The sequence below is a fragment of the Hylobates moloch genome, unplaced genomic scaffold (genome assembly GCF_009828535.3).
Source record: "Hylobates moloch isolate HMO894 unplaced genomic scaffold, HMol_V3 SCAFFOLD_1, whole genome shotgun sequence".
Taxonomy (NCBI): domain Eukaryota; kingdom Metazoa; phylum Chordata; class Mammalia; order Primates; family Hylobatidae; genus Hylobates; species Hylobates moloch.
Genome location: NW_026652276.1, coordinates 96370742 through 96377824, shown reverse-complemented (window position 1 = coordinate 96377824; position 7083 = coordinate 96370742). Strand labels below are relative to the sequence as shown.

At 50.3% G+C, this 7083-nt stretch overlaps 1 protein-coding gene across 1 annotated transcript in view; it reads left to right on the top strand.

The window, feature by feature from the left end:
* The first annotated feature begins 2133 nt into the window (after positions 1-2133).
* LOC131384021 (E3 ubiquitin-protein ligase RNF216-like) overlaps positions 2134-7083 on the top strand; it is a 43517-nt gene continuing 38567 nt past the window's right edge. Inside the window, exon 1 of the mRNA XM_058442464.1 lies at positions 2134-2240. The gene's annotated coding sequence lies outside the window, so the exon portion shown is untranslated. The remainder of the gene's footprint in view (positions 2241-7083) is intronic.

Genomic DNA, 7083 nt, shown 5'->3' with positions numbered 1-7083 from the left:
CTGTGAGTAGCGGTCTTTTTCTGTCCCATGAAAGCCCCCATAAACCACACTCTACTGTCTTAGAGAAGGAACAGTCATTGCCGCATCAAGACTATTGTTCCTCTCATTTCCTTGTTGTTTTTGTTTGCTTCTTTTGAGACAGGCTGTTGTTCTGTTATCCAGGCTGCAGTGCAGCAGTGCGATCATAGCTCACAGCAGCCTCGGACTCCTGGGATCAAACAATCCTCTGGCCAGGTGCGGTGGCTCACTCCTGTAATCCCAGCACTTTGGGAGGCCGAGATGGGCGGATTACCTGAGGTCAGGAGTTCGAGACCGGCCTGGCCAACGTGGTGAAACCCTGTCTCTACTGAAAATACAAAAATTAGCCAGGCATGGTGGCACATGCTTGTAATCCCAGCTACTCAGGAGGCTGAGGCAGGAGAATCGCTTGAGCCCAGGAGGTAGAGGTTGCAGTGAGCCAAGATCGTGCCACTGCACTCCAGCCTGGCTGACAGAGCGAGACTCTGTCCAAAAAAAAAAAAAAACAAAGAAAAAATCCTACCGCCTCAGCCTCCTGAGTAGCTGGGACTATAGGTGCCCACCACCATGCCCAGCTAATTTTTATTTTTGTAAAGATGGGGTCTCACTCTATTGCCCAGGATGGTCTCAAACTCCTGGCTTCAAGCCATCCTCCCACCTCCATTTCCCAAAGTGTTGGGATTCCAGGTATAAGCCACTGTGCCCAGCCCAGACTCATTTATCTAATTACTGACTTGACATCTCTACTTGAAGGTGTACTTGGCAATTTTTTTTTTTTTTTTTTTGAGACACAGTCTCACTCTGTCACCCAGGCTGGAGTGCAGTGACATGATCTTGGCTCACTGCAACCTCCTCCTCCTGGGTTCAAGCAATTCTTGTGCCTTAGCCTCCCAAGATGCTGGAATTACAGGCATGCACCACCATACCCAGCTAATTTTTGTATTTTTAGTAGAGATGGTGGTTTCACCATAGTGGCCAGGCTGGTCTCGAACTCCTGACCTCAAGTGATCTGCCTCCCTCAGCCTCCCAAAGTGCTGGGATTACAGGCGTGAGCCACCGCGCCTGGCCAGCAATTATTTTAAGAGTTGGGGTCTTGCTATGTTGCCAAAGCTGGTCTTGAACTCCTGGCCTCAAGCGATCCTCCTGCCTTGGCCTCCCAAAGCGTGGGGATTGTGGACATGAGCCACTGTGCCCAGCAGGGGCAGTATTTTAGTCAGTTATTCACTTGCTCACTAAAACCTAAACTTCCTGAGGCCAGGAACACATTTTACTTTTTTTTTTTTTTGAGATGGAGTGTTGCTCTGTTGCCCAGGCTGGAATGCAGTGGCGCCATCTTGGCTCACTATAACCTCCGCCTCCCAGGTTCAAGCGATTTTCCTGCCTCAACTTCCCGAGTAGCTGAGATTACAGGCATCTGCCACCATGCCTGGCTAATTTTTTTATTTTTGGTAGAGACGGGGTTTCACCAAGTTGGCCAGACCAGTCTCCAACGTCTGATCTCAAGTGATCCACCCGCCTTGGCCTCCCAAAGTGCTGGGATTACAGGCGCCCGCCACCACGCCCGCCTAATTTTTTGTATTTTTAGTAGAGACGGGGTTTCGCTGTGTTAGCCAGGATGGTCTCGATCTCCTGACCTCGTGATCCGCCCACCTCTGCCTCCCAAAGTGCTGGGATTACAGGCGTGAGCCACTGCGCCTGGCCCACTTTACTCTTAATTTCCCCAATTCCTAGAACAGTGCGTGGCCCACAGGAAATCCACAGAATATATTTGCAGAATGAATGAATGACTTGCCAAAGGAATTAGGGCAAATAAGTAGATATCCAGTAAACATCCACAACCATCTGCCCCATACCCTTTTCAGCTCTGGGGAGATGGTGGCTCCCTGTGGGGTGGGGTATGGGGGTCTCCGTTCCTTTCATCCTCCCGCCCCGTGGGGGAGTCAAGTCTCCGCAGCCGGAGAGCCCAGATGCAGGCGCGGCTAGGCGGCCCTCTCTATGGTGAGCCCCCGGGTCCCTCCTCCGCAGCACCCGGAGTGCCTCTATGGTTCTTCCTGTCCGTAGTCGGGAGGGGGCGCTGTGCGCAGGCGCGAGGTGACGCCGCGGCCGGGCCGGAAGGAGTGCAGCGGCTGCCACGGAGCTCGCAGCTGCGGCTTCTGAGGAGTAAGCGGCGAGGTAGCGAAGGCCGCCGAACCTGCCTGGCTAGCCGGCGAGTTGAGTGGCGAGTGAGTGTCGGCTGCAGGGTGCGCTCGAGCTCCTGGGCGGGTCTGTGAGACGAGGCGGCCTCTCTGAGGGGCGCCTCTGTGGAGCCCCGGGGGGGGGGCGGGGGCGCGGGCCGTGAGGGCCGCCGAGCTGAGGGGCGCGGGCCGAGGCCCGGGCGGGATCGGGCCAAGGGGTTGGGCTGGGCGTCTCGAGCCCGGTGCGGTGGCGAGGCGGGAGCGACAAAGGCGCTGAGCGGCCGGGCGGCCCCCTCCCGCCACTTCGCGAAGTTTCGCGGGCCGGCCCCTCGGGTCTGCTGCGCGAGGGCGACAGCCCGGGAGACCGCGCTTCCCTCCCCCGGGCCCGAGGCAGCCGCGGAGGCGGTGTCCGTGCACCCGAGCGCGGCCTGGAGGAGCGGCGGGAGGCGGCCAGTGCCTGTGAACCCCAGCCCAGGCGGGCGGCGTCTTCCCTCCTCTCTCCTCACATCTGGAGCGCGTGTTGTTCCGCGAAAGTTGGCGACTGTCACCCGGCACTCGCGAGGGCGCCGCAAGTGCGTCAAACCCTTCTGCGGGGCGCTGGGGGCTGGCCCGGCTCGGGTGTCCGGGCGCTGGGCAGGGAGCGAGGCCGCTGTCCCCGCGTCGAGGTGGCTCTGCTCCCGGTGGAACGGGACGGGGATCCAAGACTCTAGGCCACTTGCAACCAACCCTGGAGCGTGCGCGGCGTGCGGGTTACAGAAATTTCTGACAAATCCGCCAGGGCTCTGTGAATCCCTAAGGGCCTGGGTAGCGGTTGTCCTAGGTACTTTGATCGTGCAAAGAGAACATTCTTTTTTCTTTTTCTTTTTCCTTTTTTTTCGAAACAGAGTCTCGCTCTGTTGCCCAGGCTGGAGTGCAGTGGCGCGATCTCTGCTCATTGCAAGCTCTGCCTCCCGGGTTCAAGCGGTTCTGCTGCCTCAGCCTCACAGGGATTGCCTCAGCTGGGATTACAGGCGTTTGCCACCACGTCCGGCTAATTTTTGTATTTTTAGTAGAGACGGGGTTTCTCCATGTTGGCCAGACTGGTCTCTAACTTCTGAAATCAGGTGATCCCTCCGCCTCGGCCTTCCAAAGTGCTACACAGTCTTTTCAAAAGACGCTTCAGATATGTTCTCCGGGGCCGTTGGGCCCTTCAGTAAGAAGCGCCCTGGCTGAAAACCCACACGTTCACCTACAGAAGAAGCACTGTGACGTAGAGGGTGAGCAGAGCAGAGGACCTCACAGTGGCCCTCACACACACCTGGCTCCAGCTTGGCCAGGTCATTTTGCCCTGGTGGGCCTGTGCCTCACCTCAAAAATGGGGTTTCTTCCCTTATGAGGAAGACCCATTAATTAATAACGGAATTGCCAGGAATGCTAAAAACTATCTAAATGCCATGTATTGTTTTCAAGCTGTTACTCCTGGGAGGGGCTGGGTTGGCATTGTTTTAGAGGTTAGGAGCTAAACATCAGCTCATCTATTCTCCAGCTGTTGTTTGTCCTCCAGCTTCCTGCAATAGTCAGGCACAGGGTCTTATAAAAATGGGTTTGTGCCGCTGTATGTTTTGGTGGGTAATAGTTAGGCACACTAATATATACCACCTTTGTTTACTGAATGGGATGTAGGTGGGGGACCAGAGCATATCCTCGTCCCTCAGAAACAGTGGCGTTTTAAATGTAGTATGTCCCGTCAGCTCCTCTCTGCCCCACCCACCCCAGCCCATTGAGTGTGGGTTAATTTTTTTTTTTTTTTAAGAGACGGAGTCTAGCTGTGCTGCCCACCTTCTGGGTTTAAGTGACCTTCAGTCTCCCAAAGCGCAAGAATTACAGGCTTTAGCCACCGCGCTCTGCCAGAACATTCTTTATGCGCTGAGAAGGGAGAGAGAAGCGGGAAGATTCTATGAAACATCTCAATTTAGTCCGCCTGCTTTAAGGAAGAAGGCTAATAAATGGCCTGGCTTTGCCTTGGTTTTGTATTTCATAATTTATTGCGCCTGGGGTGTGGGGAGTAATGGTGGATTTGAGGAAATGCTTGGAGAGTCTGGGCCAGATTTTGGACTCCCTGGCAAACCTCATTCAAAGCTTTAGATTTTTACCCTGATTAGAGCGGCAGCAGCTAATAAAAGAGAACTCCTGAAGCCCCTGTGGAGAAATCTGATAAAGAAGGGTTAGGTATGAGTGGGGCAGATTGAAAGTTAATGAATAGGATAGTTGAGAGAGCTGGTATTTGCTGACTCTACTACGAGCTACTGTTTAATGTGTTTACAAAATTCTAGGCATTGCTGTATTTTAGCTCTTTAGAGACATAATTCATTCTCATACCTGATGTCATCATTGTATCTGCATTATTGTTAAAGATAATAGAGCATAGCTGGGCATGGTGTGGCTCACGCCTGTAATCCTAGCACTTTGGGAGGCCGAGGTGGGCAGATTACCTGAGGTCAGGAGTTCGAGACCAGCCTGGCCAACATGGTGAAACCCTGTCTCTACTAAAAATACAAAAATTAGCCAGGCGTGGTGGCGTGCACCTGTAATCCCAGCTACTAGGGAGGCTGAGGCAGGAGAATCGCATGAACCCGGGAGGTGGAGGTTGCAGTGATCCGAGACTGTGCCACTGCACTCCAGCCTGGGTGACAGAGCAAGACTCCGTCTCAAAAATAATAATAATTTTTAAAAAAGAAACAGAGGTGCTAAAAAATATCTAGTCCCAAAACTTGTAAGGGTCAGCTTGGAACTTGAACTCAGTTTGGACGCAGAGTTCATGCCACTAATTATCCTGCTATAATTAGTGAGTGCTATTTATTCTGAAAGTACATCTACTATTGAAGATCATCTACTATGTGCCATCCAGTATGCTATTCTTGGGGCTTTGGGATCAAGTAACACTTTGGTTCTGCCTTCTTGGAACTTAAGTTTTAGCAGAGGAGACCAAAATTACAGTTTCCTAAATAAGTATATTAAATTATTGTTGTAAGTGCTTTGAAGAAATGAGGTATGTTGTGTGATTGAACCAGGGAGGAACATCTAGGGGATAATCAGGAACAATTTTTCTCTGAGGAGAAAGCAAAGAACCGAACAATGAATAGAGTTAATTTGGTCCAAGAGGCAGTGAAGAAGAGTAGTTCACCTGGGGAAGAGCCTGCAATGGAAGGAAGGAGCAAATCATGAAACTGAACTATTGTTACTACTGAATGGTGAATGCGGGGGTAAAAGGTATGAGGTAAGGCCCACTATGTCAGCAAGGTCGGGTGATGGTAGCGTTTTGTAGGCCATGGTAAGGATTTCAGTCCCACCATGGTGAGATTTGTGGTTTAAAAGAAATAACTCAATGCTGTATGAAAATATGTCAGGGGATGGAGCTTGCAAGGCAGTACTTGGGCTAGAAGCAGAAGCATGTCCTTTGGTCACAGAAGATTCAGTTCTAAAAAGATCGTTGAAAACATTGATTTTACCCTCCACACATGAGGATGTACTTACTTATCTGTCCTAGTTTCTAAACCAATTTTCATTGGACAGTTGAAGAAAATCTTGATGTTTTATGTTAAACTATTTAGCCTGCCAACTGAAGATTTTGAGTTTAATTTTTGATTTAAAACCTTTCCTATTGTAAAAATACACCGATAACAGGATTCTTAGAGCTTTTAAACTCTGGACTAATTGTTTGCATATTTATATCCATAATGATGGATGTTATTTTACCATAGTTATTTTGTCCACTTATTAAAGTTAACACAATTTTCGTTTTCTTTCTCTGAACTCATCATCTGCTTTGTTCTTCCTTAATAGCATCACCATCCTGTGGTCACCTGATCTCAGTATCTAGGTCAACTTTGATTCCTTTCTTCTTGCCCTGATGGCCAGTGACATACGCAGATCCCATCGACTCTAACTCTGCAGTCAGTGTCTTGTATTCTTCTCCTCCCCCTAGGTACTGTTGGCTCTTGTTTTCTGGGTTTCCTGGCACCGGTTGTCTCCTACAGGCCATCTTACACATTGCAGTCAGGTTGATTTTTCTAAAGCACAGCTGTCATTGCTTTGCTTCCCATTGGCTAGAAAATAAAATCTGAGCTCTGTTTCAGTTATCTGTTGATGTATAACAAACCACCCCAGTACTTACTGGCTTCATAGAGTAATTTTGTTTGTTGACAGTTTTATGAGTCAGGAGAATTGAGAAGTGCCCACCTGGGCCATTTTTCTCTGGTCCACATGCTGTCAGCAGAGGTGGCCAGTGCTGGAGCATCCGCTTCCACAATGGCTTCTTCATTCACATCCCTTGTCAAAGACTGCTGGCTCTTTCCTTCCACGTGTAGTGTCAGGTCTTCCTGTGTGATCTCTCAGCAGGGTATTCAGACTTTTTACCTGATGACTCTGGGCCCAGGAGCCTTAAGTGAAAGCTGCTGTGCTCGCCCTTTCTTTCTTTCTTTCTTTCTTTCTTTCTTTCTTTCTTTCTTTCTTTCTTTCTTTCTGTCTTTCTCTCTCTCTCTCTCTCTCTCTCTCTGTCTCTTTTTTTGACAGTCTCCTTCTGTCGCACAGGCTGGAGTGCAGTGACACAATATCAGCTCACTGCAACCTCCGCCTCCCGGGTTCAAGCCATTCTTGTGCCTCAGCCTCCAGAGTAACTGGGATTACAGGCATGTGCCACCACACCCAGCTAATTTTTGTATGTTTTTAGTAGTGTCGGGGGCTACTGTGCTTTTAAACGATAAACCCAGATATGACGTGGCTCTCACTTTAGCTTGATACGGCTATTCCTGCTAAGCCTTCCTTGACTACCTGCCCTTCCCCTGTATTTTTTTTTTTTTTTTTTTTGAGACGGAGTCTTGCCCTGTCGCCCAGGCTGGAGTGCAGTGGCGCG